We start from the raw sequence: 14,297 nt of genomic DNA on the forward strand, positions 1-14,297 counted from the left end.
TTTTGTCATTTCAAAAAAAAAATCAAATCCTCAAAAATGATGAAAAACGGCGCGCTATAGTATGCCGTACGATATGGGCTATAGCCCATGGTCCAAAATGATGAGAAACGAGGCTAACTTTTTTTTTCAAAATGAAAAAAAAACATGGGCTATAACCCATCGTTTTTTTTTTTTTTTTCAAATCCTCCAAAATGATGAAAAACGGCGTGCTATAGTATGCCGTACGATATGGGCTATAGCCCATGGTCCAAAATGATGAGAAACGAGGCTAACTTTTTCTTTCAAAATTTTAAAAAACATGGGCTATAACCCATCGTTTTTTTATTTTTTCATTTTTTTCAAATCCTCCAAAATGATGAAAAACGGCGTGCTATAGTATGCCGTACGATATGGGCTATAGCCCATGGTCCAAAATGATGAGAAACGAGGCTAACTTTTTTTTTCAAAATTTCAAAAAACATGGGCTAAAACCCATCGTTTTTTTTTTTTTTTTTTTTTTTCAAATCCTCCAAAATGATGAGAAACGGCGTGCTATAGTATGCCGTGTGATATGGGCTATAGCCCATGGTCCAAAATGATGAGAAACGAGGCTAACTTTTTTTTTCAAAGTTTCAAAAAACATGGGCTATAACCCATCGTTTTTGTCATTTTGTCATTTTTTTCAAATCCTCAAAAATGATGAAAAACGGCGCGCTATAGTATGCCGTACGATATGGGCTATAGCCCACGGTCCAAAATGATGAGAAACGAGGCTAACTTTTTTTTTCAAAATTTCAAAAAACATGGGCTATAACCCATCGTTTTTGTCATTTCGTAATTTTTTTCAAATCCTCAAAAATGATGAGAAACAGCGTGCTATTGTATGCCGTACGATATGGGCTATAGCCCACGGTCCAAAATGATGAGAAACGAGGCTAACTTTTTTTTTCAAAATTTCAAAAAACATGGGCTATAACCCATCGTTTTTTCATTTTTTCATTTTTTTTAAATCCTCCAAAATGATGAAAAACGGCGTGCTATAGTATGCCGTACGATATGGGCTATAGCCCATGGTCCAAAATGATGAGAAACGAGGCTAACTTTTTTTTTCAAAATTTCAAAAAACATGGGCTATAACCCATCGTTTTTGTCATTTCGTAATTTTTTTAAAATCCTCAAAAATGATGAAAAACGGCGCGCTATAGTATGCCGTACGATATGGGCTATAGCCCATGGTCCAAAATGATGAGAAACGAGGCTAACTTTTTTTTTCAAAATGAAAAAAAACATGGGCTATAACCCATCGTTTTTGTCATTTCAAAAAAAAATTCAAATCCTCAAAAATGATGAAAAACGGCGCGCTATAGTATGCCGTACGATATGGGCTATAGCCCATGGTCCAAAATGATGAGAAACGAGGCTAACTTTTTTTTTCAAAATGAAAAAAAACATGGGCTATAACCCATCGTTTTTTTTTTTTTTTTTTTTTTTTCAAATCCTCCAAAATGATGAAAAACGGCGTGCTATAGTATGCCGTACGATATGGGCTATAGCCCATGGTCCAAAATGATGAGAAACGAGGCTAACTTTTTCTTTCAAAATTTTAAAAAACATGGGCTATAACCCATCGTTTTTTTATTTTTTCATTTTTTTCAAATCCTCCAAAATGATGAAAAACGGCGTGCTATAGTATGCCGTACGATATGGGCTATAGCCCATGGTCCAAAATGATGAGAAACGAGGCTAACTTTTTTTTTCAAAATTTCAAAAAACATGGGCTAAAACCCATCGTTTTTTTTTTTTTTTTTTTTTTTCAAATCCTCCAAAATGATGAGAAACGGCGTGCTATAGTATGCCGTGTGATATGGGCTATAGCCCATGGTCCAAAATGATGAGAAACGAGGCTAACTTTTTTTTTCAAAGTTTCAAAAAACATGGGCTATAACCCATCGTTTTTGTCATTTTGTCATTTTTTTCAAATCCTCAAAAATGATGAAAAACGGCGCGCTATAGTATGCCGTACGATATGGGCTATAGCCCACGGTCCAAAATGATGAGAAACGAGGCTAACTTTTTTTTTCAAAATTTCAAAAAACATGGGCTATAACCCATCGTTTTTGTCATTTCGTAATTTTTTTCAAATCCTCAAAAATGATGAAAAACGGCGCGCTATAGTATGCCGTACGATATGGGCTATAGCCCACGGTCCAAAATGATGAGAAACGAGGCTAACTTATTTTTTCAAAATTTTAAAAAACATGGGCTATAACCCATCGTTTTTTTATTTTTTCATTTTTTTTAAATCCTCCAAAATGATGAAAAACGGCGTGCTATAGTATGCCGTACGATATGGGCTATAGCCCATGGTCAAAAATGATGAGAAACGAGGCTAACTTTTTTTTTCAAAATGAAAAAAAACATGGGCTATAACCCATCGTTTTTGTCATTTCGTCATTTTTTTCAAATCCTCAAAAATGATGAAAAACGGCGCGCTATAGTATGCCGTACGATATGGGCTATAGCCCACGGTCCAAAATGATGAGAAACGAGGCTAACTTTTTTTTTCAAAATTTAAAAAAACATGGGCTATAACCCATCGTTTTTGTCATTTTGTCATTTTTTTCAAATCCTCAAAAATGATGAAAAACGGCGCGCTATAGTATGCCGTACGATATGGGCTATAGCCCACGGTCCAAAATGATGAGAAACGAGGCTAACTTTTTTTTTCAAAATTTCAAAAAACATGGGCTATAACCCATCGTTTTTGTCATTTCGTAATTTTTTTCAAATCCTCAAAAATGATGAAAAACGGCGCGCTATAGTATGCCGTACGATATGGGCTATAGCCCACGGTCCAAAATGATGAGAAACGAGGCTAACTTATTTTTTCAAAATTTCAAAAAACATGGGCTATAACCCATCGTTTTTTTATTTTTTCATTTTTTTTAAATCCTCCAAAATGATGAAAAACGGCGTGCTATAGTATGCCGTACGATATGGGCTATAGCCCATGGTCCAAAATGATGAGAAACGAGGCTAACTTTTTTTTTCAAAATGAAAAAAAACATGGGCTATAACCCATCGTTTTTGTCATTTCGTCATTTTTTTCAAATCCTCAAAAATGATGAAAAACGGCGCGCTATAGTATGCCGTACGATATGGGCTATAGCCCACGGTCCAAAATGATGAGAAACGAGGCTAACTTATTTTTTCAAAATTTCAAAAAACATGGGCTATAACCCATCGTTTTTTCATTTTTTCAAAATCCTCCAAAATGATGAAAAACGGCGTGCTATAGTATGCCGTACGATATGGGCTATAGCCCATGGTCCAAAATGATGAGAAACGAGGCTAACTTTTTTTTTCAAAATTTCAAAAAACATGGGCTATAACCCATCGTTTTTGTCATTTCGTAATTTTTTTCAAATCCTCAAAAATGATGAAAAACGGCGCGCTATAGTATGCCGTACGATATGGGCTATAGCCCATGGTCCAAAATGATGAGAAACGAGGCTAACTTTTTTTTTCAAAATGAAAAAAAACATGGGCTATAACCCATCGTTTTTTTATTTTTTTATTTTTTTCAAATCCTCCAAAATGATGAAAAACGGCGTGCTATAGTATGCCGTACGATATGGGCTATAGCCCATGGTCCAAAATAATGAGAAACGAGGCTAACTTTTTTTTTCAAAATTTCAAAAAACATGGGCTATAACCCATCGTTTTTTGTTTTTTTCGTTTTTTTTCAAATCCTCCAAAATGATGAGAAACGGCGTGCTATAGTATGCCGTGTGATATGGGCTATAGCCCATGGTCCAAAATGATGAGAAACGAGGCTAACTTTTTTTTTCAAAATTTCAAAAAACATGGGCTATAACCCATCGTTTTTGTCATTTTGTCATTTTTTTCAAATCCTCAAAAATGATGAAAAACGGCGCGCTATAGTATGCCGTACGATATGGGCTATAGCCCACGGTCCAAAATGATGAGAAACGAGACTAACTTTTTTTTTCAAAATTTCAAAAAACATGGGCTTTAACCCATCGTTTTTGTCATTTCGTAATTTTTTTCAAATCCTCAAAAATGATGAAAAACGGCGCGCTATAGTATGCCGTACGATATGGGCTATAGCCCACGGTCCAAAATGATGAGAAACGAGGCTAACTTATTTTTTCAAAATTTCAAAAAACATGGGCTATAACCCCTCGTTTTTTTATTTTTTCATTTTTTTTAAATCCTCCAAAATGATGAAAAACGGCGTGCTATAGTATGCCGTACGATATGGGCTATAGCCCATGGTCCAAAATGATGAGAAACGAGGCTAACTTTTTTTTTCAAAATGAAAAAAAACATGGGCTATAACCCATCGTTTTTTTAATTTTTTTCAAATCCTCCAAAATGATGAAAAACGGCGTGCTATAGTATGCCGTACGATATGGGCTATAGCCCATGGTCCAAAATGATGAGAAACGAGGCTAACTTTTTCTTTCAAAATTTCAAAAAACATGGGCTATAACCAATCGTTTTTTTATTTTTTCATTTTTTTCAAATCCTCCAAAATGATGAAAAACGGCGTGCTATAGTATGCCGTACGATATGGGCTATAGCCCACGGTCCAAAATGATGAGAAACGAGGCTAACTTATTTTTTCAAAATTTCAAAAAACATGGGCTATAACCCATCGTTTTTTTATTTTTTCATTTTTTTTAAATCCTCCAAAATGATGAAAAACGGCGTGCTATAGTATGCCGTACGATATGGGCTATAGCCCATGGTCCAAAATGATGAGAAACGAGGCTAACTTTTTTTTTCAAAATGAAAAAAAAACATGGGCTATAACCCATCGTTTTTGTCATTTCGTCATTTTTTTCAAATCCTCAAAAATGATGAAAAACGGCGCGCTATAGTATGCCGTACGATATGGGCTATAGCCCACAGTCCAAAATGATGAGAAACGAGGCTAACTTTTTTTTTCAAAATTTCAAAAAACATGGGCTATAACCCATCGTTTTTTCATTTTTTCATTTTTTTTAAATCCTCCAAAATGATGAAAAACGGCGTGCTATAGTATGCCGTACGATATGGGCTATAGCCCATGGTCCAAAATGATGAGAAACGAGGCTAACTTTTTTTTTCAAAATTTCAAAAAACATGGGCTATAACCCATCGTTTTTGTCATTTCGTAATTTTTTTCAAATCCTCAAAAATGATGAAAAACGGCGCGCTATAGTATGCCGTACGATATGGGCTATAGCCCACGGTCCAAAATGATGAGAAACGAGGCTAACTTTTTTTTTCAAAATTTCAAAAAACATGGGCTATAACCCATCGTTTTTGTCATTTCGTAATTTTTTTCAAATCCTCAAAAATGATGAAAAACGGCGCGCTATAGTATGCCGTACGATATGGGCTATAGCCCACGGTCCAAAATGATGAGAAACGAGGCTAACTTATTTTTTCAAAATTTCAAAAAACATGGGCTATAACCCATCGTTTTTTTATTTTTTCATTTTTTTTAAATCCTCCAAAATGATGAAAAACGGCGTGCTATAGTATGCCGTACGATATGGGCTATAGCCCATGGTCCAAAATGATGAGAAACGAGGCTAACTTTTTTTTTCAAAATGAAAAAAAACATGGGCTATAACCCATCGTTTTTTTATTTTTTTATTTTTTTCAAATCCTCCAAAATGATGAAAAACGGCGTGCTATAGTATGCCGTACGATATGGGCTATAGCCCATGGTCCAAAATGATGAGAAACGAGGCTAACTTTTTCTTTCAAAATTTTAAAAAACATGGGCTATAACCCATCGTTTTTGTCATTTTGTCATTTTTTTCAAATCCTCAAAAATGATGAAAAACGGCGCGCTATAGTATGCCGTACGATATGGGCTATAGCCCACGGTCCAAAATGATGAGAAACGAGGCTAACTTTTTTTTTCAAAGTTTCAAAAAACATGGGCTATAACCCATCGTTTTTGTCATTTCGTAATTTTTTTCAAATCCTCAAAAATGATGAAAAACGGCGCGCTATAGCATGCCGTACGATATGGGCTATAGCCCACGGTCCAAAATGATGAGAAACGAGGCTAACTTATTTTTTCAAAATTTCAAAAAACATGGGCTATAACCCATCGTTTTTTTTTTTTTTCATTTTTTTTAAATCCTCCAAAATGATGAAAAACGGCGTGCTATAGTATGCCGTACGATATGGGCTATAGCCCATGGTCCAAAATGATGAGAAACGAGGCTAACTTTTTTTTTCAAAATGAAAAAAAACATGGGCTATAACCCATCGTTTTTGTCATTTTGTCATTTTTTTCAAATCCTCAAAAATGATGAAAAACGGCGCGCTATAGTATGCCGTACGATATGGGCTATAGCCCACGGTCCAAAATGATGAGAAACGAGGCTAACTTTTTTTTTCAAAATTTCAAAAAACATGGGCTATAACCGATCGTTTTTGTCATTTCGTAATTTTTTTCAAATCCTCAAAAATGATGAAAAACGGCGCGCTATAGTATGCCGTACGATATGGGCTATAGCCCACGGTCCAAAATGATGAGAAACGAGGCTAACTTATTTTTTCAAAATTTCAAAAAACATGGGCTATAACCCATCGTTTTTTTATTTTTTCATTTTTTTTAAATCCTCCAAAATGATGAAAAACGGCGTGCTATAGTATGCCGTACGATATGGGCTATAGCCCATGGTCCAAAATGATGAGAAACGAGGCTAACTTTTTTTTTCAAAATGAAAAAAAAACATGGGCTATAACCCATCGTTTTTTTTTTTTTTTTTTTTTTTTCAAATCCTCCAAAATGATTAAAAACGGCGTGCTATAGTATGCCGTACGATATGGGCTATAGCCCATGGTCCAAAATGATGAGAAATGAGGCTAACTTTTTCTTTCAAAATTTCAAAAAACATGGGCTATAACCCATCGTTTTTTTATTTTTTCATTTTTTTCAAATCCTCCAAAATGATGAAAAACGGCGTGCTATAGTATGCCGTACGATATGGGCTATAGCCCATGGTCCAAAATGATGAGAAACGAGGCTAACTTTTTTTTTCAAAATTTCAAAACACATGGGCTAAAACCCATCGTTTTTTTTTTCTTTTTTTTTTTTCAAATCTTTCAAAATGATGAGAAACGGCGTGCTATAGTATGCCGTGTGATATGGGCTATAGCCCATGGTCCAAAATGATGAGAAACGAGGCTAACTTTTTTTTTCAAAATTTCAAAAAACATGGGCTATAACCCATCGTTTTTGTCATTTTGTCATTTTTTTCAAATCCTCAAAAATGATGAAAAACGGCGCGCTATAGTATGCCGTACGATATGGGCTATAGCCCACGGTCCAAAATGATGAGAAACGAGGCTAACTTTTTTTTTCAAAATTTCAAAAAACATGGGCTATAACCCATCGTTTTTGTCATTTCGTAATTTTTTTCAAATCCTCAAAAATGATGAAAAACGGCGCGCTATAGTATGCCGTACGATATGGGCTATAGCCCACGGTCCAAAATGATGAGAAACGAGGCTAACTTATTTTTTCAAAATTTCAAAAAACATGGGCTATAACCCATCGTTTTTTTATTTTTTCATTTTTTTAAATCCTCCAAAATTATGAAAAACGGCGTGCTATAGTATGCCGTACGATATGGGCTATAGCCCATGGTCCAAAATGATAAGAAACGAGGCTAACTTTTTTTTTCAAAATGAAAAAAAACATGGGCTATAACCCATCGTTTTTGTCATTTCGTCATTTTTTTCAAATCCTCAAAAATGATGAAAAACGGCGCGCTATAGTATGCCGTACGATATGGGCTATAGCCCACGGTCCAAAATGATGAGAAACGAGGCTAACTTTTTTTTTCAAAATTTCAAAAAACATGGGCTATAACCCATCGTTTTTGTCATTTTGTCATTTTTTTTAAATCCTCAAAAATGATGAAAAACGGCGCGCTATAGTATGCCGTACGATATGGGCTATAGCCCACGGTCCAAAATGATGAGAAACGAGGCTAACTTTTTTTTTCAAAATTTCAAAAAACATGGGCTATAACCCATCGTTTTTGTCATTTCGTAATTTTTTTCAAATCCTCAAAAATGATGAAAAACGGCGCGCTATAGTATGCCGTACGATATGGGCTATAGCCCACGGTCCAAAATGATGAGAAACGAGGCTAACTTATTTTTTCAAAATTTCAAAAAACATGGGATATAACCCATCGTTTTTTTATTTTTTCATTTTTTTAAAATCCTCCAAAATGATGAAAAACGGCGTGCTATAGTATGCCGTACGATATGGGCTATAGCCTCTGGTCCAAAATGATGAGAAACGAGGCTAACTTTTTTTTTCAAAATGAAAAAAAAACATGGGCTATAACCCATCGTTTTTGTCATTTCGTCATTTTTTTCAAATCCTCAAAAATGATGAAAAACGGTGCGCTATAGTATGCCGTACGATATGGGCTATAGCCCACGGTCCAAAATGATGAGAAACGAGGCTAACTTTTTTTTTCAAAATTTCAAAAAACATGGGCTATAACCCATCGTTTTTTCATTTCGTCATTTTTTTAAAATCCTCCAAAATGATGAAAAACGGCGTGCTATAGTATGCCGTACGATATGGGCTATAGCCCATGGTCCAAAATGATGAGAAACGAGGCTAACGTTTTTTTTCAAAATTTCAAAAAACATGGGCTATAACCCATCGTTTTTGTCATTTCGTATTTTTTTTCAAATCCTCAAAAATGATGAAAAACGGCGCGCTATAGTATGCCGTACGATATGGGCTATAGCCCATGGTCCAAAATGATGAGAAACGAGGCTAACTTTTTTTTTCAAAATGAAAAAAAACATGGGCTATAACCCATCGTTTTTTTTATTTTTTTATTTTTTTCAAATCCTCCAAAATGATGAAAAACGGCGTGCTATAGTATGCCGTACGATATGGGCTATAGCCCATGGTCCAAAATAATGAGAAACGAGGCTAACTTTTTTTTCAAAATTTCAAAAAACATGGGCTATAACCCATCGTTTTTTTTTGTTTTTTTTTTTTTTCAAATCCTCCAAAATGATGAGAAACGGCGTGCTATAGTATGCCGTGTGATATGGGCTATAGCCCATGGTCCAAAATGATGAGAAACGAGGCTAACTTTTTTTTTCAAAATTTCAAAAAACATGGGCTATAACCCATCGTTTTTGTCATTTTGTCATTTTTTTCAAATCCTCAAAAATGATGAAAAACGGCGCGCTATAGTATGCCGTACGATATGGGCTATAGCCCACGGTCCAAAATGATGAGAAACGAGGCTAACTTTTTTTTTCAAAATTTCAAAAAACATGGGCTATAACCCATCGTTTTTGTCATTTCGTAATTTTTTTCAAATCCTCAAAAATGATGAAAAATGGCGCGCTATAGTATGCCGTACGATATGGGCTATAGCCCAGGGTCCAAAATGATGAGAAACGAGGCTAACTTATTTTTTCAAAATTTCAAAAAACATGGGCTATAACCCATCGTTTTTTTATTTTTTCATTTTTTTTAAATCCTCCAAAATGATGAAAAACGGCGTGCTATAGTATGCCGTACGATATGGGCTATAGCCCATGGTCCAAAATGATGAGAAACGAGGCTAACTTTTTTTTTCAAAATGAAAAAAAAACATGGGCTATAACCCATCGTTTTTTTTATTTTTTTAATTTTTTTCAAATCCTCCAAAATGATGAAAAACGGCGTGCTATAGTATGCCGTACGATATGGGCTATAGCCCATGGTCCAAAATGATGAGAAACGAGGCTAACTTTTTCTTTCAAAATTTCAAAAAACATGGGCTATAACCCATCGTTTTTTTTATTTTTTCATTTTTTTCAAATCCTCCAAAATGATGAAAAACGGCGTGCTATAGTATGCCGTACGATATGGGCTATAGCCCATGGTCCAAAATGATGAGAAACGAGGCTAACTTTTTTTTTCAAAATTTCAAAAAACATGGGCTATAACCCATCGTTTTTTTTTTTGGTTTTTTTTTTCAAATCCTCCAAAATGATGAGAAACGGCGTGCTATAGTATGCCGTACGATATGGGCTATAGCCCATTGTCCAAAATGATGAGAAACGAGGCTAACTTTTTTTTCCAAAATTTCAAAAAACATGGGCTATAACCCATCGTTTTTTATTTTTTTATTTTTTTTCAAATCCTCCAAAATGATGAGAAACGGCGTGCTATAGTATGCCGTATGATATGGGCTATAGCCCATGGTCCAAAATGATGAGAAACGAGGCTAACCTTTTTTTTCAAAATTTCAAAAAACATGGGCTATAACCCATCGTTTTTGTCATTTTGTCATTTTTTTCAAATCCTCAAAAATGATGAAAAACGGCGCGCTATAGTATGCCGTACGATATGGGCTATAGCCCACGGTCCAAAATGATGAGAAACGAGGCTAACTTTTTTTTTCAAAATTTCAAAAAACATGGGCTATAACCCATCGTTTTTTAATTTTTTTTTTTTTTTCAAATCCTCCAAAATGATGAGAAACGGCGTGCTATAGTATGCCGTATGATATGGGCTATAGCCCATGGTCCAAAATGATGAGAAACGAGGCTAACTTTTTTTTTCAAAATTTCAAAAAACATGGGCTATAACCCATCGTTTTTGTCTTTTCGTCATTTTTTTCAAATCTTCAAAAATGATGAAAAACGGCGCGCTATAGTATGCTGTACGATATGGGCTATAGCCCACGGTCCAAAATGATGAGAAACGAGGCTAACTTTTTTTTTCAAAATTTCAAAAAACATGGGCTATAACCCATCGTTTTTGTCATTTCGTCATTTTTTTCAAATCCTCAAAAATGATGAAAAATGGCGCGCTATAGTATGCCGTACGATATGGGCTATAGCCCATGGTCCAAAATGATGAGAAACGAGGCTAACTTTTTTTTTCAAAATTTCAAAAAACATGGGCTATAACCCATCGTTTTTGTCATTTCGTCATTTTTTTCAAATCCTCAAAAATGATGAAAAATGGCGCGCTATAGTATGCCGTACGATATGGGCTATAGCCCATGGTCCAAAATGATGAGAAACGAGGCTAACTTTTTTTTTCAAAATTTCAAAAAACATGGGATATAACCCATCGTTTTTGTCATTTTGTCATTTTTTTCAAATCCTCAAAAATGATGAAAAACGGCGCGCTATAGTATGCCGTACGATATGGGCTATAGCCCACGGTCCAAAATGATGAGAAACGAGGCTAACTTTTTTTTTCAAAATTTCAAAAAACATGGGCTATAACCCATCGTTTTTGTCATTTCGTCATTTTTTTCAAATCTTCGAAAATGATGAAAAACGGCGCGCTATAGTATGCTGTACGATATGGGCTATAGCCCACGGTCCAAAATGATGAGAAACGAGGCTAACTTTTTTTTTCAAAATTTCAAAAAACATGGGCTATAACCCATCGTTTTTGTCATTTCGTCATTTTTTTCAAATCCTCAAAAATGATGAAAAACGGCGCGATATAGTATGCCGTACGATATGGGCTATAGCCCACGGTCCAAAATGATCAGAAACGAGGCTAACTTTTTTTTCCAAAATTTAAAAAAACATGGGCTATAACCCATCGTTTTTGTCATTTCGTCATTTTTTTCAAATACTCAAAAATGATGAAAAATGGCGCGCTATAGTATGCCGTACGATATGGGCTATAGCCCATGGTCCAAAATGATGAGAAACGGGCTAACTTTTTTTTTCAAAATTTAAAAAAACATGGGCTATAACCCATCGTTTTTGTAATTTCGTCATTTTTTTCAAATCCTCAAAAATGATGAAAAATGGCGCGCTATAGTATGCCGTACGATATGGGCTATAGCCCATGGTCCAAAATGATGAGAAACGAGGCTAACTTTTTTTTTCCTGTAAGTCAAGTTTTTGCTGTAGTCAGCACAGTAGATTCACATTTCAATCGATCTGGGATGTTAAAAATGTGCCAAACTGTGTTCAATTAATTGCCTCTTCTGCTAGATTAAACAGCAGTTATACTTATTATTGAGACTCAGAGAGCATGTTGACATGAATAGCAATAGTTATAATAGCATATCTGTGTTATAATTAATGGGTTTGATTGATTGATTAAATTCATATTTTATTAAAAATGTAGAACAGTACAAGTACCGTCAAAACAAAATAATTCACATGCAAGTGAAGGCATGGCGTTGCAGAGGCAAAAGAAGCACTGGTAGGTATACTTACTGCATGTTGTACCATATTATACTTTTGAGTAACGTTTGCACTTACATTGCACATCTTGACCTTTTAATACATTTGAGTAATGTACGCACTTATAGTACCATTTTGTACTTTTGAGTGATGTTTGCACGTTTGTAGTTTTTGCATGTTTTGCATAATGTTTGCTGTATTAACACGTACAGATGCGCACACATATAGTAAAGTAAATTGATCAAATCTGTGACTACTAAACTATTAAAGTAGCTTCTCAGTCCACCTTAAGACAAATTATGACGTTTAAAAACAAATAGCCTATTGTAGGGATTTGGAAACTTTTAAATGAGCGTTTTATTTCTGATTGTGATGATCATTTGCAGAGTGATTTTTTTCTTCTTCTGTGTAACAGTGAATTAGAAACACCGTAAGCAAACTGTATGCCTTTTTTCTTTCCATTGAAAGTGTACACTGTTATATTAGCAATGATTCATAATTTATTTTACTTCAAAGCCTATAGTATAGTCTGTATTATTTTATTATTTTATAACTTTGATGCTATATGGAGAGGGCCACTATATTTCCACAATCACTCCAGAGGGGCCACATTGCATATAGCCTATACTGTCGTGGCAAAAATAGCCGATCTACAAGCTCAACCTGTTTTGACCCCTGAGTCGCATTGCGATGCATTGCAGGCTTGTAGATCAGCTATTTAAAAAAAGATCTGTATATTATACATGTCAAAACTTTAAATGAGACATACAGCATTTATGTACTTTCATGCACATTTTGAATTCCGGATTTTTACTTGTAACAAAGTATTACATCTATATTGCAGTATTGATACTTTTTCCACCACTGGCCATGATACTGACTTCAGCAGCCTAGGCATGTGGTCTGCTGCCCCCTAGTGTTGGTCCACAGAACTCACACTAAACTTGTGTCGGTGTGTCTTGTGTTCCCCATAGCATTATAATGTTAACATTATATTTTCATTAATGTTTTGTCTCTCTCTCTCTCTCTCTCTCTCTCAGCTACCCAGCAAGACACAGCCAGCGGACAGCCATCAACAGCATCAGCCTCCACCGCTCATGATGTAGGTTTACTTTTTGTTCTTTGTTTAAACTTCATTAACACTATTTTGTTTGATGTAGGACTGTGTTGGACCTGACCATATTGTGGGCTTCCAAGAGGTCCAGAACTTGCAGCGTTCTTTATACTCCAATTAAAAGACAACGATGCCCTGTCCAGAGAGGAGGTGGACAAAGTCTGTAGCCTATATGGGAGTGTTTGTCAGAATATGACAAAAAAGGTGCAAAGTTCCCAGAAACTCAAAGGGAGTTTCAGGACTACAGGCCTTCTGTGGGGTATACAAAACGGTGCGTACAGTTACAGTAGGCTACTATGTTATGTTGAACAAGAATGACAATGTTGCATCGTGCTATTATATCATTTCTTGTACTAGCACTAATGTTGCTCAATATACCTTCGCAGGTCCTTTGCAGGGCCTATAGTGAGGCAACAAATGACTTTCCTTGCTATTTTCTGTGTAGTAATATATATAAATCGCAGTGTGGGGAAGGACATGATAAAAGGCCTGTGAAAAGGGATACCTCAAGGAAGCTATTTAAAGATTTTAGGAGGTGGCGACGCGACTTACATATTACACAAAAAAATGATACTATCAATATTTTCAGGTACAAGTAACGACAAGATAGACTGGACAGGAGTGTGCTGGAACAAGGGCAACAAACCCAGTTGTGAGACCAGAGAGCCTGCCTCCTGCAGTTCAGAGGAAAGACCATGTATGCCGACTAGTGCTGTGGAAACTCCACGTGCGTTTGCTCTCCCCCCTGACACTACAGGGACTACAGGGACCCCCCCTGACACTACAGGGACCCCCCTGACACTACAGGGACAGCCCTGGGGAAAAGGAGAAAGGGGTCAGTGGCACCATGTGCCAGTGTTAGGCCACCTTTCCTTGCAGCCCTTGAGGACACTATCCCGACACCCACTGACCCACACCAGCTGTCCAACCTCAACCACGTGTGCAGCGACCTCTCTTGCCAGCTCAACCTCTC

Source organism: Protomyctophum bolini (assembly GCF_963924005.1).
Source record: "Protomyctophum bolini genome assembly, chromosome: 2".
Taxonomy (NCBI): Eukaryota; Metazoa; Chordata; class Actinopteri; order Myctophiformes; family Myctophidae; genus Protomyctophum; species Protomyctophum bolini.